Source organism: Mauremys reevesii, linkage group 12, assembly GCF_016161935.1.
Source record: "Mauremys reevesii isolate NIE-2019 linkage group 12, ASM1616193v1, whole genome shotgun sequence".
Classification (NCBI taxonomy): domain Eukaryota; kingdom Metazoa; phylum Chordata; order Testudines; family Geoemydidae; genus Mauremys; species Mauremys reevesii.
This window is the reverse complement of record NC_052634.1, coordinates 40,856,425-40,881,330: the sequence shown is the minus strand read 5'-3', so window position 1 is coordinate 40,881,330 and position 24,906 is coordinate 40,856,425. Positions and strand designations below refer to the sequence as shown.

The 24,906-nt window shown below is 52.4% G+C and overlaps 1 non-coding gene and 1 pseudogene across 1 annotated transcript; both read left to right on the top strand.

Moving 5' to 3' along the window:
• LOC120375817 overlaps window positions 1-24,906 on the top strand; it is a 171,331-nt pseudogene that overhangs the window by 18,846 nt on the left and 127,579 nt on the right.
• On the top strand, window positions 7,716-7,932 carry LOC120376532. Its single transcript, XR_005587390.1, has one exon. It is a non-coding gene; the product is annotated as a small nucleolar RNA U3 (small nucleolar RNA).

Sequence of the window (24,906 nt, the reverse complement as noted above, 5' to 3'; positions counted from 1 at the left end):
GGACACCCACACTCCATTAACCAGGAGGGACAGGGGCACCAGACACCCCAAGTAGCGTGGAGAACACCCACATCCACCGGATCCCTCATGGGGGGTAAGACAGAGGCTTCCAACTTATGAGAAATATGCATTTAGGAGGTAGAATTTCCATTCTTTCACAGAGCCCCAGTGGGCTAATGGACAAGGCAATGGCTTTCTAAGTCAGAGATTGTGGCTTCAAGTCCTATCTGGGGTGAAAAACTGCCTTTTCCTATATACTGCAAGGAAATCTTGGCCTTATTTTCACCAAGGAAGCTGGGAGATGTCTGAATACAAAATACTGGATCTTGGGAAAAATCCCTCAGAAATGGCATCTTGACAAATGCTTTCTAAACCCCTCAGTAGCAAACAGTTAATACTAGTGTTTGTCTGAGACTAGAGGGAAGGGGAGTGTTTACTCCCACACCTCAGTGAGTGAAACAGACAGAAAGAGGAAGGCTGTTCTGAAAGAGAAGGGATCTGTCTGGAGACAAAGCAGAACCTGAGAATGAGCAACGGTGTGAAAAGAAGAGGTTCAAATGTGTGTTAGATGTTAGTTAGTGTTAGAGGGTTTATCCCTTCACCCTCCCATTACCGGGTCCTTCTTGCGTACACACGGAGCAGCAATACCCAAAGTCCCAAGGTGCAAACAATTAGATGTTTATTGGATTAAACTTGTAGCAAGCAACGATTCCAGTTTCCTTCCTCGGTGTCCCCATCCCAGCCCTGACACCACAGAGCCTTGCCTGTGTCCCTGTTCCCATTCTCCCCCTTAGCAAAACATAGGACACGTGGTGACACATTTCCTGATCGGGCCAGGCATCAAGGTGGAAGGTGCTGATATTCCATTTGTCCCACTGCCCCGTGCATAGTACAGTGCCCTGCACCTTCTCTCGTACGGGGCTGCCACACCTGTTCCAATTAGTGTTCCAGACTTCCCACTATAGTGGGCCCGAGAAGGTTGGGTCCAGGTTGTCTAGTACAGGGGGGAGGGGCTTACTCCATTACTTCTAGGTTATTTCCGTAGGCAACGTCACACAAGTATACTTAACAATACACCAGCCGCTGTAATAATCCACAGCTACACCGAGAGACCTGAGCACTGCAGCATGGTCCAACATCCCGGCCACCACCGAAACACCTCCCTCTCCTCCTTCGACGGGGTCAAGCTCTTAACATGTCCAGTTGCTGGCAGTTGCAATACACTGCCACTGCAGGTTTTCGTGCTTTTGTCCATATCATAAGTCCATTGAATGTCCACAGAGAAATGAGTTACTGTCCAAACCAACTTAACCACATGGTGTGGAATCAGGCTGTATGCGCTGGTTCGATTATTCACAGCAGTAAGAGTCACAGATCCATCTGTGCGCCAAAGCCCAGAGAGCAGTGTGTAGTGTGGAATTTGGTTAGGGGCTGGTGTAATTGTGCCCCCAGTAATATGTACATTTCCAGCAAAACACCTCATACACAGTACACCCAATTGTCCACCCCTTGCCATGGGCCATTGGGTGTGCTCCTCCATGGTCATCAGGGAGGGGCACATTCAAACATCTTCTCTGGATTTACACCATTTTACACACCCCTCCATTGATTCCCAGCGAGCAAATCCCCTTCTCATTATTCCCATAGGGCTTGTGGGGCCCACCTCAGCTGCCGATTCACTTCCAGATACCACGGTAGCTATTACACAGGTGCTGGCCTCCTAGTCGAGCATTTTGAATGTCCACACACATCTTCCCCCAGGTCAGCCTTTTGAAGCCATCCCCATCCATGTCATGAGGTTTTCTGTTCATTGAAACACAACAATGCTAACAACAAGACAAACACCACAGACAAACAACACAAAACATAGATTCATGGTATTCTGGGTTAGTCTTTTGCTGGCACCAGCTTCCTTGTAGAGTGTCTGAAAAACAAAAGAAACAATTTCCACACACCCCCCCCCCCCCGTGGGGACAGATTAGTGCTTAATAATAATAATACCACTTCCTTTTACAAATTTCCTTGCTAATTGCAGGAAAAACAGAAGAATTACCTCCAGGCTGTCCTTATTTTGATCTATAGTTAGATAGTGAATTACCCCACTCGCTGGTCATTTATGAAATTCATGAGGTGGTGTGCCTCAGTTTCCCCTCTTGTACAACAGACCAAGTTTGCAATAGTTTCTCTGCTGTACCAAGCTTTAAGTTTATCCTCAGGTAACAGCTGAGAGACAGCTTTAGATTTAGCTTTAGCACTGTACATACACACACACACTCCTTAGGGTTAACCTGTCCCCCTTATTTTCAGGCTTGACTTGTTTTTTCACCTCCCTTTCCTGGAGGGCCACAATCTGAGTCTTCCAGTAGCTTGTTTGCTGACCAGATGTATTTATTATTTGCAGCTCCTTTGTGCTGCCACTGATGGGCAGTTCTCTCCTTCCCCCATCAGCTAGGTCATTTGCATTCACCCCGGCTTTCGGGCTTGGCTTTTGGATCCAAAGCCATCAGCAGCTCAGAGACTGTCTTAAAAGGGACACAAACAACTTCCACTGGAGTTCTGATTACTTTCCACTTTCATCTTCTGCTTCAAAACACACAGATCTGAAAAAGAAACCACAGCCTATTGTGGCTCCCTTTGGAGCCCTAATAGGGTTTGAATTAAGTACCATGTTTTGTTTGCATTTCTTTTACCCTTTCTCCAATATACACTGCACATGTCCTGGGAAAAAGCACATTCCTTCCATAGTTTAACCTTCATGACATTATATTACAAACCATAAGTCTCAGTTTAGGTTTTTAAAACCTGACACAATTACACACAACATTTTGTTTTGTCTAACATCCCTTGCACTGCAATAATTTTTTTTTTACATAACTGTACCCTGATTACACGTCCATCTTGTACAACCAGAGCCAGCCAGGGGCAGGCAAGTTAAGTGCCAATAGAAACCCCTGACATTCCTGTAGTGATTTTGCTTACATTACCCAGGAGTCAAATCATTTTGATGAGATTATCTCTCCGCCTGCTGCCTGCAGCCATCCCCTATAGACCGTTTCTGTGGGCAAAGGGCCCATTTTCCCTCAGAATGGCTGTAAAGGCTTCTCGGGACAAAACATAGTGGTGGTAGTAGCCACTTTACCTGACCCTCTTGTATAATTTAATTACTAAGCTTCCATCCAACGTGAGTGCACAGAGCTTCACATACAGTTACATTTATATAACTGCGTTTTATTATTAAAACAAAAACTGCCTTCTTGTAACACCACAACTGTTGCCTTTTGCTATTTCCACAACTCACAAATGTTTCCTTTCCTCCAAACTCTGTATTATTAATTTTTGCAAAACCCTGGGTGGCTGTGCTGCCGTGCTGGGGTGACTCTGCAGGGGGAGAAGCTGCTGTGGAGCAATGTAGAGCAGGTGCAGGAAGGAGCCAGGGTCACTATTCACATTGTGAACTGCATAATTTTCCAAATTTGGGAATGTCCGAGAACAATTCTAAGGGGAAGGTGAATGCAGAGCAGTGACACTGGAGATGTCCAGACCTCCAACAGGGGCGGTGTGGAAATTAATAATGGGAAGGTCATTTGTGAAATTAGTCATCACTGACAAGATTTGTCTCTTCTTATTTCATGTTATGGTGTTATTTAGCGGAATCAGGACATATTTTTACTATGTTAATTAAATACTTAATTTTATTTAACTGAGCCAAAAACTTAGTGTCACTTATTTTTTCTCTGTCCTAGCAAGAACTAAATGAATGTTGTGACTTTCTGGAAAGTGCAGCGAGATTAAATGTGGGGAATTCAGTCTCTGTGTTTGTGAGCTGATGTTTTCCTCTCACAGGTCAGTGCCTGCATTGAAATACCAAGAGGGATCTAAGGGCTGGTGTACGCTGGGCACAGGGGTGTTTGCAGAAGGGGCGGGGCCTCAGGTGCAAGGGGCGGGGCAGGGTGTTAGTCTCCCCCAGCTGGCGGTTCTCGCCCTGCCCATGGTGTTGCAATGACAGAGGCTGCCCAGGCTGCACTTGTAGCGAGGTTCCCCCACTAGGTGGCCGCGCAGAGGCTGCAGGAGACAGGCAGGTGACAGCAGGGGAAGTGGCGACCAGGGGCGGCTCTAGTAATCCGGCCGCCCCAAGCAGGCGGCATGCCGCGGGGTGCGCTGCGGGTGCGGTCCCGCGGCTCCGGGGGGACGTGCCTGCAGAGGGTGCGCTGGTCCCGCGGCTCCAGTGGAGCTTCCGCAGGCATGCCTGCCGGAGGTCCGCCGGACCCTCCTGCCACCGTCCTCGGAAAATGCCGCCCCACGCGCGCGCTTGGCACGCTGGGGTCTAGAGCCGGCCCTGGTGGCGACACAGGAGCTCTCAGCAGCAGGGTGAAGGACAATGCCGTGGAGCGGCAGCGACGCAGAGTGAACAGGGGAAACCGAGAGCCACTTGAAGGAGTGGCAGCAGCAGAAGCTGAGGTTTTGCTTGATGCCTTCGCCCGCTGCTGTTTTCTGCCGGTCGCTGGGTGACGGTTCCTGCCTGTGGCAGCCGGGGGCTGTGGGGTCCCCTTGCTGCCCGTGGCAGCCGGGAGCCGGGGGGTCCCCTCGCTGCCTGTGGCACCCAGGGTCCATGGGGTCCCCTCGCTGCCTGTGGCGGCTGGGAGCCGTGGGGTCCCCTCGCTGCCCGTGGCGGCTGGGAGCCGTGGGGTCCCCTCGCTGCCCATTGCGGCCAGGGGCCGTGGGGTCCCGATGGCAGCTGGAGGCTCTAGCATCCACCTGCAGTGGCTGGGAGCTACGGCGCCACCTGCAATGGCATTTGGCTGCTGCTTCTCCTCACCCCCCATGGTGACTGGGAACGCCAGGCTCTGCCTGCAGTGTCTGAGCGCTGGGGGCTCCCTCTCCTGCCTGTGGCAGCTGGGAGCTCCAGAGTCTTCGGAGCTGCAGGGTCTATTAGCAATGACGTGGGGCTGCAAGTTCCTCACGCCATCAATGCCTGTTGGGAAATCCTGAGTCCATCCGCAGCACCTGGGAGCTCTGGGGTCCACTCGTAGGAGCTGGGAGCTGCAGGGTCCATACGCAGTGGTGTGGGGCTGTGGGCGCTCCCCCGCCACCCATGGCTGCTGGCAGGGCCGGTTTTAGGAAGTGTGGGGCCCAATTCAAACATTTTCGGCGGGGCCCCGGCAGGGATGACTAAAAAAAAAAAAGTAAAAAAAAGCCTTTCATTTCTTAGCAACCGGTTCCCTATAAAAAGTTCTGATTTAAGGGATGTGCCACAGTATGTATTTTTTGTACCAATAGGGTTACCATACATCCAGATGGCAATTTAAGAACCAAAAAGCCTGACATGTCGGGGAAAATACGGCTGTATGTTAACCCTACCTACAGTTATTTTTTAAAAAGATGGGCCTGAACTAGAAACGAGCTCCATTTTACATGTGTGGGTCCCCGCCACTCCCTGGGGGTGTGCTAGAGTGACCAGATGTCCTGATTTTATAGGGACAGTCTCAATGTTTGGGTCTTTTTCTTATATAGGATCCTAATAACCCCCACCCTGTCCCAATTTGTCACACTCACTGTCTGGTCACCCTAGGGTGTGCACATGTGTGGGTCACCGCCAATCCCTGGGGGTGTGCACATGTGTGGGTCCCAGCTGCTCCCTGCCCCCCTCATTGAAGCAGGTGTGCAGGGTTACTGCCCTGGGAACTGCAGGCACCAGTGGACATGGGGCTGGCTGGAGGCAGGGCAGGGGCTGATTGGAGGTAGGGTCTGGCTGCAGGCAGGGCAAGGGGTGCAGGGCTGGCTGGAGACAGGGGTGTGTGGGGTGGGCTGGCTGGCTTCAGGCAGGGTCGCAGGGCGTGCGGCAGGGGTTGGCAGGGCTGGAGACAGAGGAGTGCAGGACTGGCTGGCTTCAGGCAGGGGGTGCGGCAGGGGCTGGCTGGAGACAGGGTAAGGGGTGCAGGGCTGGTGCGGGCAGGGCAAGGGGTGCAGGGCTGGAGGAAGGGCAGGGGGTGCAGGGCTGGTTGGAGACAGGCTGGCTGGAGACAGGGCAGGGGGTGCAGGGCTGGTGTGGGCAGGGCAAGGGGTGCAGGGCTGGCTGGAGACAGGGCAGTGGGTGCGGGGCTGGAGGCAGGGCAAGGGGTGCAGGGCTGGTGCGGGCAGGGCAGGAGGCAGGGCAGGGGGTGCAGGACTGGCTGGAGATGGGCTGGCTGGAGGCAGGACAGGGGGTGCAGGGCTGGTGTGGGCAGGGGGTGTGGGTACAGCCCACCCTGTACAGTGAGTGCCCCCTCTTTCTTCCTCCCCCACCGGGGTAGCAGCATCAGCCCAGGGCTCAGGGGCTATTGACAGGGCCCGGGGCTCCCCTGCGTCCCCTGCCCAGGCTCTGTAAATAGCCGAGGGAGCCCTGGGGAAGTGGTGGGGCTCCGGGAGTTATTTAAAGGGCCGGGGCGGTAGAAGCAATGCAAGCCCTGGACTTTTTAAATAGCCCCCAGAGCCCTGCAGCCCTACCCAGGGCTCCAGCAGTGGGGCTCTGGTAGCAAGTTAAAAGACCTGGGGCTGCAACCCCTTCTGGGAGCCCCAGGCCCTTTAAATTGCCCCTGGAGAAGCCGGGCCACCCAGGGACAGCGCACCAGCTCTTGCCAGTACGCAGTACCAGGGCTTAGGCACGGGGCCCTCTTAGGCGTGGGGCCGATTCAGGGGAATTGGTTGAATTGGCCTAAAGCCGGCCCTGCATGCAGGTAGTATATAGTGTGTGGATTCTGCTCACATAACAGAGAAAGTTGCCTATGCAGCTCACAATAGTAAATAGGGTCAGAGCAGAAGATATCTTCTTTCCAAGTGGGAATTGTGCAGGGAGGAACAACAGACCTAGTGCAGCTGTGTTGCCACTGTCTACTAGCCCTGAAATGGTTCAGAATGCCTTGGGTCAAGTGGCACCGGTTCTAAAAGTAAGGGTGATTTAGTGCTGTGGTTCTCAAACAGGTGTTTCCAATGGTCTTCCAGGGGGTACATCAACTCATCTAAATACTTGCCTAGTTTTACAACAAGCTACATAGAAAGCACTAGCAAATTTGAAACAAATTAAAATTCATACATTGATTTGTTTATACTGTTCTCTATACTATACACTGAAATGTAAGTACAATACTTATATTCAAGGGATTTATTTTTTTATAAATATTGCATCTGATTTTGTAAGCAAGTAGTTTTTATGTGAGGTTAAACTTGGGGGTATGCAAGAAAAATCAGACTCCTGAAAGGGGTACAGGTGTCTCTAAAGGTTGAGAGCCACTGATTTAGTGCAGGTACCACCGGTAACATAGAACCCTGCAAAAACTTCTAGTGCAGATGAATTTGAGAGCAAGCCAGAGAGAAACAGCTGCGGAGCATGCTAGAAAGGGCTGACCTGTCCGCATTGTCTGTGCCTGACTGGCTGTCATGTGGCACAGAGGAGCCTGTGAGAGGTATGGCACAGCAAGAGGGTTTGATTGGTCGGTAGGAGCTCCACATGCTAATCAGGAGGTGTGTGTGTGTGTGTGTGTCTGTAAATAGCGACATAAACATCTTCTAATGGCCAGTGTGCTAAAGCTGCCTCGATTGTGCTTTAATGAAATGGGAACTTGGTTTTAGATTTTTGTTCTTTAATTCGCTGGGGGTGAAACCCGTTGTATGAAAACATTCACCATGGGAAGAAAGCTTGCCCACATTAGCCTGGGTGTGTAGCCGAGAACAGCTTTGTTAAGACTATACTTTCAGGGATCATTTCTATAGTTTGTAACTAGAGAAGTGTGGTTGAAAGTGTCTGACCTTGCTAACCACGATGAGGAGTTAAAGTGTTCTCTTCTGAGCATGAAGTGAGTGGACAGTGGTGCCTTAATGCATCTGCTGTCTGCTATTGATGAGTGTTCTTGCTTTCCTTTTGGGAAGCTGAGAGGAAGAGAACACAGACTGAGTGGTTAGTCCTTATAAAACAAGTTTAAAAATAAATGTTTTGGTTTTCTTTTCTGTTATCTGAGTTTGTTTAAAGCTTTTGTTCAGTTCTGTAGTCTTAATTTCTTTTGGTAGAATTTGGAAGAAAAGTAAAGGTAGTGTGAAAACTGGTGTTTTAAAGGTTTCTAATTCAGTTCTTACTGAAAGTTTTTTTTAAATTTCTTTATGCTGCTCTCTCTCTTTTTTTCTTGTAATCTATTTAAGAATTTAGGTAGGATCCTGTGTCTGCACGTTCTCTTCCTTTTCCACTTGCCTCTCCGCTTCTCTCTTTTTCTCTTCCCATTTTTCAGGAAGCCCCTATTTTTACTTCTCCTGCTCTGGCAGCGGGTACGCAGTTTGCTCTTGGCCCCAAGCCCATCAGACAATCCACACAGGCTCTGAGAGTTGCTGTCTCTTGGCCATATATTGGGTAGAGAGTTCTAAAGCTGTCTCAGGGTATGTCTACACTATGGGTTTATTCCAATTTTGCAGAAACTGGTTTTTGGAAACAGATTATATAAAGTCAAGTGAACGCGGCCACACTAAGCACATTAATTTGGCGGTGTGCATCCATGTACTGAGGCTAGTATCGATTTCTGGAGCATTGCACTGTGGGTAGCTATCCCATAATTCCTGCAGTCTCCCCTGCCCATTGGAATTCTGGGTTGAGATATCAGTGCATGATGGGGCAAAAACAGTGTCGTGGGTGATTCTGGGGAAATGTCGTCACTCACTCCTCCCTCCGTGAAAGCAACGGCAGACAATCATTTCGCGCCCTTTTCCCTGGATTGCCCGGGCAGATGCCATAGCACGGCAATCATGGAGCCCGTTCAGCCTTTTTTCCCCATCACTGTATGTCTACTGGATGGTGCTGACAGACACGGTACTGCAGTGCTACACAACAGCATCTCCTTGTCTTTTGCAAGTTAGTAAAAATAGTTGTCAGCTATACTGTATTACCCAGTCCGCTCATTTATTCATGCCCATGACTATCCTGTTTGTATGAGTGATCTGCTCTCACTGCTTGCTGGCTGTATCTTGAACTCACCCACCGTATACCCCGCTTTGGGGACATGACAGACTGTGTATATGTATATGCAGTCCAATACCAAAACACTAACATCTCCCTACAACCTGTATGTTACCCCCAATGACACAATAACTGACGCTTCAAACACTTTGTATAATCTATTTTCAAATATTCTCTAATAAACTTTAAGTCTGCTGCTTTGCAAGTTGATAATGACAGTGACAAGTTATACTGTATTACAACTGTGAGCTCTCTGCAGAGACTGTTTCCAAGCGAATGTCTAATCAGGAAACCACCCAGCCTGCCTTCAGACGGCCCACCCCGAATTGTGGCACTACTGGAGAAAGTGAAAGAAGAAATGCCAGCTGCTGCTTCAACCTGGCAGCAGCTTCAAAGATCCAGAAGCTGTATAAAACAAACCCTCTCAAGGCTGTAAGAAAGGTCCTGTATGGTCCCTCATCCTACTGCATGATCCCACCCGAGCGTCTCTACCACTACTTCCTCGAAGTATTCAGCGGCAAGCCCAGGAATGGCACGCAGTGCCTGGAGTGCTTCCGCCCAGTGCCCTGCGTCGCCAGTGCAGACGGTCTAGAGGCCGACTTCACACCCAAAGAGGTGATGGCCAGGCTCTCCAGAACCAAAAACACCGCACCCGGAAAAGATGGCATCCCCTACAGCCTTCTCAAGAAGCGGGAACCCGGCTGCCTCGTCCTCTCCAGCATCTTTAACTTGTGCTGGCGCTTTGGCCGGTCTCCCACCTCCTGGAAGAAGGCCATGACGGTCCTGATCCACAAGAAGGGCGAGCGAGATGACCCCAGCAACTGGAGACCCATCTCTCTGTGTTCTACAATGTACAAGCTGTACGCCAGCTGCCTGGCAGCCAGAATCACGGAGTAGGCAATGACCGGGGGAGCCATCAGCCCGGCCCAGAAGGGCTTCATGCCATTGGAGGGGTGCTACGAGCACAACTTCCTGCTCCAGACTGTCCTCCAGATGACCGCGCCCAACTAAACTGCGTCCCGCTCAATGGAGCCATCCGCCACGGGAACCGAGACAAGCACTGCAGGAAGTGCGGGTACGCCTTGGAGACCCTGCCCCACATCCTGTGCAGCTGCAAGCCCCACGCCAGAGCCTGGCAGCTGCGCCACAACCAGGGCCGGCTCCAGAGCCCAGCGGGGCAAGCACCCGCCTGGGGCAGCCCTTTCCCAGGGGGCAGCAGTCATGCCTGCGGGAGGTCCACCGGAGCCCCAGGAGCAGCGGACCTGCCGCAGGCGTGACTGCGGAGGGGACGCTCGGCCGGCGGCTCCAGTCTACCTCCCGCAGGTGTGACTGCGGACGGTTTGCTGGTCCCGCGGCTCGGCTGGACCTCCCGCAGGCATGACTGCGGCAGCTCAAGCGGAGCTGCCGCACCACCGAACCGCCCGCAGCGGCGGGACGTCCAGCCGAGCCGCGCGACCAGCGGACCCTCCACAGTCATGCCCGCGGGAGGTCCGCTGCTCCCGCGGCTCGGGGGCGCCTCCGGGGCATGACTGCTTGGGGCGGCCAAATTTGTAGAGCCGCCCCTGGCCACAACGCCGTCCAGGACCGTCTAGTAAAGGCCATCGCTCCGCACCTGAGAGAAATCGCCATCAACCGCACCATCCCCGACACCGACAGCCCGCTGCGCCCGGACATCGTCGTCACAGACGAGGATCGGAAAAAGATCATCCTCGTTGATGTGATGATTCCATTTGAAAACAGGACCCCGGCCTTCCACGAGGCCCGAGCCCACAAGCTCGAAAAATACGCCCCCTTGGCGGACACCCTGCGGTCAAACGGCTATGAGGTCTGCACCGACGCCCTGATTGTTGGGGCCCTGGGTGCCTGGGACCCTTGCAATGAACGCGTGCTTTGGACCTGTGGGGTGGGCGGTCGCTACGCGCGGCTCATGAGATGCCTAATGGTCTCGGACACTATTCGCTGGTCTAGAGACATCTACACGGAGCACATCACCGGCCACCGCCAATACCAGGAGTGAGCTTTGTGCACCCGCAGGGGTGAGGAGACGTGTAACCCCCCCCCTGCTGGACTCTATTCCCTGAGCCCTAAACCCACCGAACCGAACTCCACCATGTGAGGGTCGTCTCATCCCCATTATCCAGCCCGCTTATTCATGCCCATGACTGTCCAGGTCATTCCCTTCTTTAAGTTTTGTCTAATGGAGTGTCAGTCCTGTCTAGACTATCAGGCAAGCCTACTAAAGACCCAGAGAGGCAACTGGCAGCTCCTGATCAGAGCCCCAGACATCCAGCAGAAATGATGAGCTGCATGCCATTTTAGGGGGTGCCCCTGCAACAACCCCACCCATTGCTTCCCTTCTCTCCCAGGCTACTGTTATCCCCCATTTGTGTGATGAAGTAATAAAGAATGCACGAATTTGAAACAACACAGACTTTCTTGCCTCTGCAAGTAGAGGTCAAATGGGGGAAGGGAGGGCAGTCTCCAGCTACTATGATATTCCAAGCAAGACTGAATCTCCAGGAGACAAAGCTTAAAGAAGAGAATGACCTGGAAGTCATTCCCATTTTTGCCCAGGAGCCCTCGGGCAACCTCACCAAGGCCAACCAGGAGCACTCACGGGATGACAATGACAGATACCAATCCTACTGTACTATCTGCCATCCGGAAGGGAAGGGGATGCTGCTCTGTAGTGCTGCAGCACCACGTCTGCCAGCAGCATCTAGTAGACATACAGTGACATTGAAAAAAGGCGAGAAACAATTTTTTTCCATTTGCTTTCGGGGGAGGGGGACATATACCCTGAACCACCTGCGACGATATTTTTGACCCTTCAGGCTTTGGGAACTCAGCCAAGAATTCAAATGGTTTTCAGAGAGTACGGGAACTGTGGGATAGCTACAGATGTCAGTCACCCCTCCCTCCGTGAGCATCCATTTCATTCTTTGGCTTTCTAGTACGCTTGTCTCAGCTCCTTAAGTTTCAGCACTGTGTTGAGTCCCTGTTGTGGCCTCTTTCTATTATGGCCTTGGAGATTTTTTCAAATGTTTTGGCATTTTGTCTTTTGGAACGGAGTTCTGATAGAACAGATTCATCTCCCCATACAGAGATCAGCTTCAGTATCTCCCGTACGGTCCATGCTGGAGCTCTTTTTTGATTCTGGGACTGCATGGTCACCTGTGCTGATGAGCTCTCCATGCTGGGCAAACAGGAAATGAAATTCAAAAGTTCGTGGGGCTTTTCCTGTCTACCTGGCCAGTGCATCTGAGTTCAGATTGCTGTCCAGAGCGGTCACAATGGTGGATAGCGCCCGGCGGCCAATACCATCAAATTGCAGCCACACTAACCCTAATCCGAAATAGCAATACTGATTTGAGAGCTACTCCCCTCGTCGGGGAGTAGTACAGATACCTGTATTAAGAGCCCTTTATAGCGATATAAAGGGCTTCGTTGTGTGGACGGGTGCAGGGTTAATGCGATTTAACGCTGCTAAATTGGATATAAACTCATAGTGTTGACCAGGCCAGAGAGAGCAGCAAGTTTCCCCTATTGTTTCCCGCTCTTGTTTTCTTGACTAGTTTCTCCTCTGCACCAACTTGCTCTTTTGCTTTGTGAGCCTGGCTAGCTCAGTTGGCAGAGCATCAGACTTTAAATCTGCGGGCCCAGGGTTCAAGTCCCTGGTCAGGTGATAAACAACTCACCAAGATCTTCAGCTGTCTTGCTGGAGTCCTCTTTGATGTTGTTTTCTCTCTGCAGGATTTTCCCTTTCCTCAGAAGGACCTTTTTGTGTGTGGGTTTGAAGGGGCAACTTCATGAAAGCCCCTCTGTCCTTGCATCCTGGAGGAATAAAGGCCTCTGGGCATAGAGCATGTTCCTTCCCTGCACACACACACACGTACAAACACACAGAATATCCCTAAGGAATTAGAATCACCTGCTGCCTTCCCCTGTCCTGCTGGATCCCCAAATGAAGATGCTCTTCAGCCTAAACCCATGTCCCCTCTTTTCCCAGTGCCCCTCAATCCCAGCCCTCAGTCCCTCCTATGCTCACTGCTCCTCACTCCCAACCAGAGCCTGCTCCTCTTCACCCTTCTCCTCTGTCCCAACCCACAGCCCGCTCCTATTCCCAGTGCCCCTCAATCCCAACCCACAGCCCCCTCCTATTCCCAGTGCCCCTCAATCCCTACCCACAGCCCCCTCCTATTCCCAGTGCCCCTCAATCCCAACCCACAGGCCCCTGCTCCTCACGCTGCTCCTCAATCCCAACCCACAGCTCCCTCCTTCCCTCCAGCAGCAGGTGCTTCACACCCCCTCAGGGAGATTTTCTTGCAAGGTTTTGTGTATGAGTCTGCATGTGGATTTTACAGTATGTTAGAAATAGGTTGGGTTGCTTGCCGAAATGATCACTTGTGGCTGGTGTTGGATTCCCAGTCTCCATGTTATAGGGGCAGGAGAAATAAAGGGTTGTTATCCTTGTTGTGTGAATCGAGGGCAGCACAACTGTGCTTGGCAGACCCCGATTGAGGGACTCACCCTCAATTCAAGAGCACTTGCTAGGCAAGGGACAGGGGTTCCAAAGCCAAGTGGGCTGGGGCCTGGGTCCCAACACTAAAATGTAGGTGTCAGACCAACTTTAGGACAGGGTGGCTGTGGAGGGATGAGTGAGTCCCTAGACACCATAGGGAGTACGGGGCCTTCTTAGTTTCCCCCTTTTCCACCCAGGATGGCAGGTGAACTCTACAGAGGCACCTCTGGGCTTGCACTGACTAAGGACAACAGCTGTGAGTGGGGTGCAGAAAGGGGATGGCTCATGTTAAAGGACGTTTGGTTGCTGGACTTACGAACCGTAGGGAGAAGGACACTGCCCAGCTTATTTGGGGGGTGGGTCTTTCCCTTGTGGTTTATGTTTATGTGTTGGGGCTGCTGACATGACTTCTGCTAACCCTGGGCTTACATTGCAGTGTAGAGATACCCTGAGAGGACTGGAGTCCAGTCTGAGCCCCAGGACCCCAAATCAGATCATCCAGGCCAGCCGGGCCACAGGGATTTTGCTCTTTCCTGACTGCTCCCCGGGACCCTCGCCCCCATTCAATCCCCCTGTTCCCTGCCCTCTGACTGCCCTGACCCCTATCCACCCCCCCACAACCCACCCCCTCCCTGCCCCCTTACCACACTGCCTGGGGACCGGGTCCACTCTGCCAGGACCACGACGGCGCCCCGGAGCCCAACTCCCCGAGCCCGGCCGGACCAGAGCAGGCACCGCTCGGCGGCAGCCGCTCGGCCCGACTCCCCGGGCCGGCACCGGGGCCCCGCCGCCCCAGGGACCCTGCCCCATCCACCCCCTTCCCTGTACCCTGAGTACCCTCCGCCGCCCCATCCAACCCCTCCTCTCATTCCTGATGGACCCCCAGGACCCCTGCCCCATCCAACCACCCCTTCTCTCTGTCCCCTGACTGCCCCTGGAACCCTTGCCCCTGACTGCCTCCCACCGCCCCATCCAACCCCTGATCCTTTCTGACTGCCCCCCCAGGACCCTGGCCCCCGTTCAATCCCCCTGTTCCCTGCCCTCTGACCCCCCACCCCAAACTCCCTACCCTCTCTCAACACCCCTCCCTGCCCCCTGACTGCGCTGCCTGGCCGTGGCTGGGCCGGGACAGGAGTCCCGCGGCCAGAGCCGGAGGATGCGGCGGGAGCCCAGCGGCCGGAGCCATGCGTCGGGCCGGGTTGAGCCAGGGAGGGCTGCGGCCAGAGCTGGAGCCGGGCAGCCGGGGCCACCGCCCCGCCCCGACCCGCGCGGCCGGAGCCCAGCCCACTGGCACAACCGCAGGGGCGGCTGGAGCCACGGGGCCAGGCTGGGCTGGAGGTGGGGGGCCGTGTCAGAGCCGAGCATCCCGGTAGGTGGGGGCATGGCAGGGCCGGGGCGTGCGGCGAGCCGGGCGGCCGGGAGGTTCGGGAGGGGGTCGGGGCCGCGGGGCCGTGCGCAGCCGGTGTGGGTCGGGCGGGGACCCGGGATGGGGGCCGGGCAGGGTCGTGGCCGGGAGCACAGGGGGACGCGGCCAGGGAGGGTCGGGCGGGCGGGTGGCTGGGCAGGGTCGCAGCCGGAACACGGGGCGGGGCGCGGCCGGGAGGGGTTCGGGGGGGGGTCGGGGAGGGTCGAGGCCGGGGACGGGGGGGGACGCGGGGCCGTGCCGCAGCCGGTGAGGGTCGGCCGGGGACCCGGGGACGGGGAGGGCCGGGCAGGGTCGCAGCCGGGAACGCGGGGCCGGGAACGCTGGGGGGGGGGACGCGGCCAGGGAATGTCGGGTTGGGACCCGGGGCCGGAGGGGGCCGGGCAGGGTCGCAGCCGGGGAGGCGGGGACAGGCCGCGGCCAGGGACCGGCCGGGGCACACGCTCCCCCCCCCTAGTTTCCTACCTCAGCGTCGTCTTCCTGGGCCGGGGAAGCCTGCCTGCTTCTCAGCCCTCCCAGGCTTCCCGCGCGAACAGCTGATTCGCAGGAAGCCATGGGGGAGGAGAAGCAAGGAGGAGCTTCATGGCAGGAGGTGGAGGCAGAATTCGCAACGGTTCGCGCAAACCGTTTGCTAAAATTAGATGCCGGACAGAGAACTTTAGCATCCGGTTCTCTGTCCGGCGTCTAATTTTAGCAAAAGGTTCGCGCGAACCGTTGCGAACTGTCTGCAGCTCACCCCTGACCTCGACGAGAGGCCTAGAGCTTTTTGCAGCAAACTTAAAGTGACAAATGTCAGTGTAAATGCTGCTGGTCATTATACCACCATAACTGGCCTCCACCAGTATCCCACCATGCCTGCCGTGAACTCGCTTGACCTGCATTCCTGCTACAGAGGCTGGGCCCCTCCCCTTTCATAGCTCCAGAAAGTTCTGATAGCTGAGCCACTATCTATACCGGGATTAGCTTGATAGAACTGCATTGCCAGCCTAAGTAATGTAATTACACCAACCTAATTTTGTAGTGTAGACCTGTCCAAAGAATCACACCCACACCTTGGGAGCAAAACTTCATCTGCTCCTCTGCTTTACAGAATCCAAACACGAGCAACACTTGTCAGGGCCCAGTGGGGATTGGCAGAGAGTCAGGTATGGGCAAACACAGCATTTTAAGTCACAGTAGGTATCCTGGGTTAGCTGGTTAAAGCCCCTGTTTTGTAAACAGGAGATCCTGGGTTCAACTCCTTGTAGTCCCTTGAGAATGGCTTTTGGGGCACCTGGTATTGGCTAATGTCAGAAGACAAGATTCAGAGCTAGATAGACCTATGGTTTAAATTACACTCACAGGCACTGATAATAGAGTTACTGAAAGTTTGGGTGTTAAGAGCTGACAGGTCAGTGGTCCACTCCCCTCAATGCGGTTTTACCATTTCCACTTGCTAAACGCCCTCCCAACCTCTATAAAATTACAGTGCAGACATATGGGCTTGAGCCCAACCTCTGAGGCACGAGGGTTTCTGAACCCAGGCTTCAGCGTGAACACAAATATCTGCACCACAGTTTTTAGCCCCTCAGCTTTACGTCTAGGAGCCCAAGTCAGATGACCCAGGCCAGCCCTGCTGCCATCTTTATCCCAGGAGAGATGGACTCTAAGGGTACGTCTCCATTGCAATGGAAGCCCAGGTGTGGCACGCTGTGCTCAGAGCAGCACCTGGAAGCCCCATATTCACCACTCTCATATAATGATGACATGGTTTGTACAAAGTCTGCCTGGTGAGGTATCATTTCAAAAGTCTTGATCTGTTGAACATTAATATTGGGTTGGATTGTGTGTGCTCCCATTGGTTGAGAAGTTATGAAGTTTTGCTCTGTGTGCGTTACTGAGATATGTTATGAGGTTGGGAAATGCCCCCCACCGGCCTTTCAGGTGTGACAATGGAGGAGCCAGACTCGCTGCTGGCTCATTGAGGGGATCCACACTCCCAAGGACTAGCCCAGGAACCGTGTACAATGCAGGCTTCTCTGAGATAGCACAGCGACAATGGACACTGCTTGACTCACATGGTAGCAAAGGAGCTTCCTAGCAAGTTGGAAGAAACTATGAAAGAGGGGAAGAGACATCATGACTTGGCCTCTCTCCCCCACAACTCAGCAGCTGGAAACACACCTGGAGGACAAAGACTGAACTGATTCAGAAATCAGAAGAGAATAATAACAATAATACTTGCAAACCAAAGTCCCCAACCAGACTAGTATTGGTTTTTCAGCAGAAAATTTTCAGTTTGGGGAATTTTGTTTTCTCAGTCAGACCTTGCCAAGGGAAGCAGGGAGAAAATGTTTGAGTTGACTCCTTCAGAACAGCTCAGCCTAGACACTAGCTCTGGTTCACTGCTCTGGCCTTGCTCGGGTTGAGGGCATTTTAATAATTTGGGGCTGTCCCAGGGTGTTTGGGGGAGATGATGAGGATGTTCCCTTTTGAGATAAAAACTAAGAAATACAGGACTAGAGAATTTTTTTTTAATCTGGGATTTAGACATTTTATTTAAAGCAAGGGAGTTCTGAGTTTCTGAGAAGGTTTTTGTTTGCAAGAAGTAACATTGTTTGATCTGTCATTGTACCAAAGGGGGAGATGGTTGTCTACAAAGGAGGGGTGAAAACTAAAAGCATTCCAGGAAGAGGGGATTCAAACCCATGTGTGCAGAGCACAATGAATTAGTAGCCCATCACCTTAACCACTTGGCCACCTCAGCTGAGCTGTCAAGAAAGAGATAGAAGGAGAAATCTAAGGTCAGCAGAGCTAGGGCTAATAAGGAGTTTTTAAATACTAAGCGGAAGCAGGGGCTGAATGAGCTCCCCCCTCACATCTAGTGAGGAGCTGGGGGAAAGACTTCAGGAACAGACCGTGTTTGCACAGACACACCTACTCTGCCTAGCTATGCAGCATGATGGGGCCGCTTTCCCAAAATGACCAGTTTTGGCAGGTGGTGGGTTACAAATCACTTTAGGATTGAGTGGCATTAAATGTTATTATCCTTCCTGCATGAGTGAAGGGCAGCAGAACATACCTAGTCTGTCCTGATGGAGGGGTGAGTGAGGAATAGCTTTTATTTGACTGCATAGAAGTGATTGAGAACATCATCCTAAACCAGTGGTCCCCAAACATTTCACACTGTGCCCTCTTATCCATGGCTGTGGCACCCTTGAAAACCACGGTTGAGAACCGGGGCTGGGAGTGGAGCTGTTGCTTGCTGGGGAGAGAGGGGTGCGGACAGGGTTGAGGGGGTCGAGGCTGGGCTGGGAGTCAGGGGCCCAGGCTGAGGGTGGGGTTGGGGAAGAGCTGGGGCAGAGTGGGGCTGAATGGTGCTGCCCCCATGAATTTGCCTCTGTGTCCCCCTAGGAATCATGCCCCACATTTTGGGGACCACTGAACCCTACTCGCTAAGCAGGGGCTAGTGATGCTAAAGCCCAGGGAAGGGAGAACAAGTGCGGGAGCCCCAGAACTGGAACCATAACCCCCCACTTCTGTCTGTGGCTCCGCCCCCTTCCACACCTTCTACCCACGGCCCCATCCACTGTCACCTCTGTTCCACCACTGGCCCCACCCTGTCACTCCTTTACCCCTGCCCCACTGCGGCCCCGAGACCAGAGAAGCTCTGTGCCCCTGCTGCAGCCCCCGGGCCGTAGCAGGGAGTGGGAGCTCCTCCAGCCCTGGGGCCGACATGGGGGAGACTTTTCCAGGGGGGCCCAATTTGGCCAGGGCACCTAGTTATTGGCCCCACTGTCTCCTTGGCGATGCAAGGTTTGGGGAGGCTGAGCAACCCCTCCCCCCCCGAGCCTCCATTATGAGCCGCCCAGGCTACCACTGCTCAGTGTGGGGCCAGTCTCCCTGTGTTCTCTGCTGTTCATGCTGGGGAGCCTGGCTGGCCTTAGGGGTGGGGCCCCCGGCAGCCGCCCAGGGCTCCAGGGGGTCAAAGGGCACCGTGTGCCAGTGCAAAGATGCTCACTGCTCTCCCCTGCCCCAATGCTCCTCTGTGGCCCCATAGAGGGCTGGGGGGAGTGAGGAGCAACACTATGTGCCCCATGCGTCCTGGTCACTGTCCCCACCTGGGCTGTGCTGGGAGGGGAGCATCAGAAGCTGCTGCTCTCTGCCCTCCCCTGATACAGCCCAGCTGAGGAAAGTGACCTGGATGCAGGGAGCGCAGACGATGTCACTTCTCGCCCTGCCCCTGCAGCCCCTTGGGGTGCCCGGAGGAGCAGCATCCCAGGGAGGAGCAGGCAGCAATGCCAGCTGCTCCATGCACACAGGTCAGTGTCCCCACGTGGGTGCAGGAGGGGGTGCAGGGGTTAGGGGTGAAGGGGGTGCAGGAGCAGGGCAGTGGCTGGTGGCACAGGAGGGGAGTGCGGGAGTTAAGGGCAAAGGGGACACAGTGTAGCGGTTAGGGCACAGGAGGGGGCAGGAGTTAGGGGTGAAGGAGGCACAAGGGTTGGGAGTGCAGGAGCTAGCACTAAAGGGGGAGGGGGATTGCCCAGGGGTGATGGGGAAGTGCCAAAGTACAAGTTTTGCCCAGGGCACCAGTTCCCCTAACGCTGGTCCTTGGTAACATTTCTTGCTGGGAGAGGGAGGGGAGAGAGAAGAGGCGTTTTCTTTCTGTTTCTTTCCTCTCCATTTTCTGCTCCTTCCTTCAATTCCAGAAACCTCCCTTGTGTTTCAGACTGTGCAGTGACGCCCTCCACATGCCAGGACTCTGGTGCCTTTGGAGCAGAAAGATCCCAGGAGCTGAGGGTGAATCCAGGGGTGAGTAGCTGGCAGGAAGGAGCCCTAGCAACTCTTCTGGGAGCGCAGGGGAGGAATGACTCCCCCCTCTCTAGATTCTCCCCATGGGGCTCTGGGGAGCAGGGAGGGTTGTGTGATAAATTCCATCCAACTCCCCCTTTGATCCAAGCCGAGGGATGTCTCAGCTCTGCACGATCCCCTTGGCAGCACCAAACAAGGGATGTTTTCCACTGGCGAGGAGACCCCAGCCAGGGACTAAAGGCAGCCCCAGACTTTCCCTCTCTCCCTTCTGGGAAATCAAGTTCAAGTTTTACAAGGAGCTAAGGAAGCCTCAACCCCGCATCTGAATTAATGTCACATTTCTCACTACCTGACAGAAACAAATGTCATTTCAATCCCACGTGAGTCCACTTCAGTCATTCCTCAGCTCTAGTCCTTCCCCCTCCTGCCTTAGCTTAGGGCATTGCGCCACCCGGTGGGCATTTCATTTCCCTCCTCAGTTTCACACAGAGACACAATTTCCTTTGCACAGATCCATGAACAGCAAAACCTCCCTGTATCTCTTGTCTGAGCCAGGGCATTCGATTCCATTGAAACCTTCTCTCCTGCAATGGCGATGGTCAGACAGAGAGGACGTGACCACCTTCAGCCCTGACAGTGAGATATTCACTCTTCTCTTTCTTCAAGCTGCTATTATTCCATAAAACATGAACCACAGAATAAAAAGCTGAGTTTACTCCAGGGTGAGGAAAGAAAGGAGCCACCAACTCCCTGAAAAATCTCAGTGCCCCAGAGAAAACCTGCCCGTTATTGGAATTACTGATGTGCTGGAGATATGTTGGGAAAAGGGACTGTCTGAATTGCCAAGGCAGGAAATGAACAATCTACAGCAACATCATTAACCACAGACACACTCTAGCCATGCTCCAGCCACTGGGGAAATGGGCAGGAATTCTTGCTGCTCAGCCATGGCCACACGTACAGAGCTGCACAGCAGTGAGTGTGCTGGGGAAGCTGGTCTGAGCAAACCATTGGAAATGACCCTTCAGTGAGAACAGAACCAGCGTGTAGAAAAGCCTCTGTGTTAAGTGATTGTGGCTGAGGGCTTAGGGAGCTGGGCTAGGAAACCAGAGGTGTCTTTCTGTGGCAGTTTGATTCTTGCCAGCTAGGCTGTGTGGTGTCTCCATGGCTGTACTTTCAGTGTCTGATCACCCAGGGTACCACAGGGAGCCAAGTCTAGATGTGTTCAGAGGCTAAAGACACGTCAACATTTCAAACTCCCCATAACATTGCTGCTGCAGCTCAGTAATGGAGATGCTCTATGCCAGGTTTTCTCAAACTTCTTTTCACTGCAACCACCTTCTGCCAAAAAAACTTACTGCATGGCCCTGGAAAGAGGGACCAAGCCCCTCCCACACAGGGCAGGGGGGAGCCAAAGCCTGAGCTCCGCCCAAGTGGGGGAAGGGCAAAACCAGAGCTTGAGGGATTCAGCCCTGGGTGGTGGGGCTCAGACTTTTGACTTCAGCCTCAGGCCCCAACAAGTCTAATGCCAGCAGGTTTCCCTAAGCCATTGCTCAATGGGCATCTTACTAGATTGCCAGCTGCCTTTCAACTGCAGTGTGGAGACTGGGGGGGGGGGAGAGATAACGTGTATGTTGGGGAAGAGTGAGTGTGTTGAGGTAGGTAGGAGCGGATCATTATTATCCCAATTTGAAAGAGGGAGCAGCTAAGGCTGAGAAAGGAGAATTTACTTGTTTTAGGTCACACAGGCAGGCAGTGGCAGAGTTGGGAATAGGACCCAAGAGCCCTGATTTTCAAACTAACCATCGGATCTTGAATTTCCTACATTGAATGACCTGAGTAAAGTGCTCTCAGATGAGCTCCACACCAACAACAGTGCACAGTAATTATTCAGCAAGTATTTGAGGAGAACTGCAATGTTAGAGAGAATCATGAACTGCTCAGAGACCATTAATGCAGTGAAGCAGCAAAATTCATCAAACATAGAACTGGTTCTGACTTATTTCCTTGGTCTTCAAAGAGAACAACAAGGACCTGAGTCTCCTCCCTGTCAATAACCCCCTGCTCAGCCAATCAGGGTAGAGACTGAGGACGGGAGGCTGAGGGTTCTCACCAGAGAGCCCAAAGGATGGCCCAGGTCACCGGTGAGGATCACTGCCCGAGCACTATTTCAGACCCACATTTTTGGGTGGACCTCCCAGAGTGGGAGCTGCCGAGCACTCCCCCGCAACACACACACACATAGACACACACACACACACCTCTCTCCTGGTGTTGGGAGGGGAACAGGAGAAAGGACAAAAGAAGAAAGAGAAGAAGAGAAAGGAGGGAGGGATGGAGAAAAAAGTGAAACAAAAAGGACAAACTCAAATGTCCCCAGTGATTCTAAGGGACAAAATCCCAGGTGCAGAATAAAATTCTGCCTCCTTAAGCTCGTGTTTTCCATGCCTAGAATTCAACGGTCACCAGATGGATCAGACTGAACAGGTTTCAAACCTCAAGGAGGCTCTTACCTTCTAAACAGGGATGGTTGTTTTCTAGTAAAATCAGGAAAAGGGAAGGAGAAAACTCAAAAGAGGTTCCTCCTGGTGCTCACATATGTGAACCCGAATACTCTCAGTCCTCAAAGAGAGACCTGGAAAAGGAGACTTGCTGAAGCAAAGCCACAGGGGTCTCTGAGGTGTCCCTGGCCCCTCACCCCTGTCCTGCCTGGCTGATGTCAGCATCTCTCTGTGAGGTCACCACCTCCCCACCACTTTTGACCAATAGTCTGAGGTCCTGCAAAAAGCCTTTGTGATGTCACTGCCACACCCCTCCCTTGCTGGGCTAATGTCCTGCCCCTGCCCAGGGACTTTGGAGGTTTGAGCTACTCCCTGTGGATCACCCCACTCAAGGAGTGTTCGTTCTAGGAAGCAAGCTGGCTAGACAGTAAAACATCAGCCGCTGCTCCCAATACTACACTCAGTTTTTCAGAAATTTGTCGACTTTATGGCCAGAAGAGACCATTAGAGCATCTAATCTGACCCCCTGCATATCACAGGCCTCCTGTATGACACAATAGCTACTTTTGGGTAAACACATTCCAGAAAGGCATCTAGTCTTCATTAAATGACATCAGAAGATTGTGAATCCACCACTTTCCTTGGTAGCTTGTTCCTGTGGTGAATCATCTTTGCTGTTGAATATTTGTGCCTTAGTTGTAATATGAATTTGTCTCTTTTCACCGTCCAGCCATTGGGGCTTGTTATGCTTTTCTCTGCTACATTAAAGAGCCCTTTAATAGCCAATCTTTTCTCTCCAGTAAGGCCCTTCAACACTTCAATGAAGTCACCTTTCAATCTTCTTTTGATAAGCGAAACAGGTTGAGCTTGTTCAATAGCTCCTAGAAGGCATTTTCTCCAGCCCTCACAACATTTGGTGGCTCTTTGCTGACCCAGCTCCAATTTCACAACATCTTTTTCAAATGAGGACACCAAAACTGGAGGCAGTATTCCAGTATCAGTCTCACTGATGCCGTGTCATCTCCTGTGACGTTATTGACATAATCTGTAACTGTATAGCTCACCGTTGCGACCACTGTTCTATATTTGCAGCCAATATTATAGAAAGGTTGTCGTGTAAGGGGTCTATGGAGAGGTTATGATTGGCTGATTAGAATTATGCTATCTCTGGATGTGTATCATTTTTGTAGTTGACGTTATGAATATTGGCTCTATGCTGCCCGTATTTCAAACTTGTGCTCTGCTTCCGGGGAATACTCCAACCAGACAAATTGGTGTCAATTCTGCCTAGCCTGCTTGATGGCTCATTAAGGACCATCAGCTATACAACTGGCCCACTGAGAGAAGTCAGATATGCTTTGTGACTCAGCAAGGTATGCAGGGATCTGCCCTATGGACAGAACTTTAAAGTTTTTCTATGCCACGTGCCGGATAGAGTGTCCTTGGGACAAAGAAAGCAAAAACCACATGGCAAGAGACTATAAAAGGCTGATGCCTCATCTCCATCTTGTCTTCAATCCTGCTTCATACCCCTGGAGGGACTTTGCTACAAACTGAAGCTCTGTACAAAGGACTGAATGACCCATCCCAGGTGTGGATGTACTCCAGAGACTTGATTTGAACCTGCAGTTTATTCCATCACTGCTACAAGCCGGAACCAAGGACTTTGCCATTACTGGATGTGAAGGGTTCAAATCCATGTGCAGTTTATATAACAACCTGATCTATGGATTGTGCCAGCTCTTTTCCAGAGCCAAAGTCCAGAGTATGGTCAAGGGACCAGAGGCCTAGCAAATAGTGATCAGCTAAGAGAAAGCTAGGGTAAACAGAAAGCCTTGCTTGCTAAGATAGGCCTGGTCAGCAAATTGCCAGGTGTTGGAGCTAAGAAGTAAATAATTGTGTCTTATTCAGAGTTGCAAATTGAGCAAAGAATCCCTTTTCCTTTTCTGTTAATCTCCTCTGTAGAGACGTTCTTCCCACAGATCCAATCTTGAGTTTATGAGAAGTAGGCACATGTCAGTATAAGATATGGCATCTTTCCACTTCCCTCCCAAGAGACCAATGCCTTGCCTTTAGACACACAGAAAACAATCTTTATTGCCATATGCTTTCACTGGTTCTTTGCTTTAACCCCTAGGAATGTACCTGTTGGACAATCAAAAGAGTTGCTCCTTTCCTATGGACCTCAAATCAGAATTCAACATAGATATTTTATACTACTCACATTTTATCAAATTATTCATTAAATGTTAACTTGCTAACTTGAGACCATGGGTGGAGACATTATGTAACCTGTTAACCATTGGCTACTGTGCTATCTTGTCTTGGTGCAGAACCTATCCTGGGGTGTGGAACTGCCTACCCCGTCACTTTACCCTGCCCATGGAAAATCTATATATTCTATTGTAATCAATTGACTGACAGTGTCTATGAGCCTAATACGCAAGGTGACACTCTGCCAGCGCTGTGTGTAATAAACTCCTATTCTTGACCTCTACACTGTGTAGATTATGTCCTTCACAGACACCTGCTGAATAAAGAGGAGATTCAGCATGCAGCACCCAGTGGTGCCTGGCTGAATCGTCTCCTCTCCCGCAGCTTGGTGATCTTTTGAGGAAATGGAGAAGATTGCCTCTGCCTAGCTGTACATTGCTTGCAAAAGAAACAGGTCTTTTTGGTGACAAGTGTTGAAAGG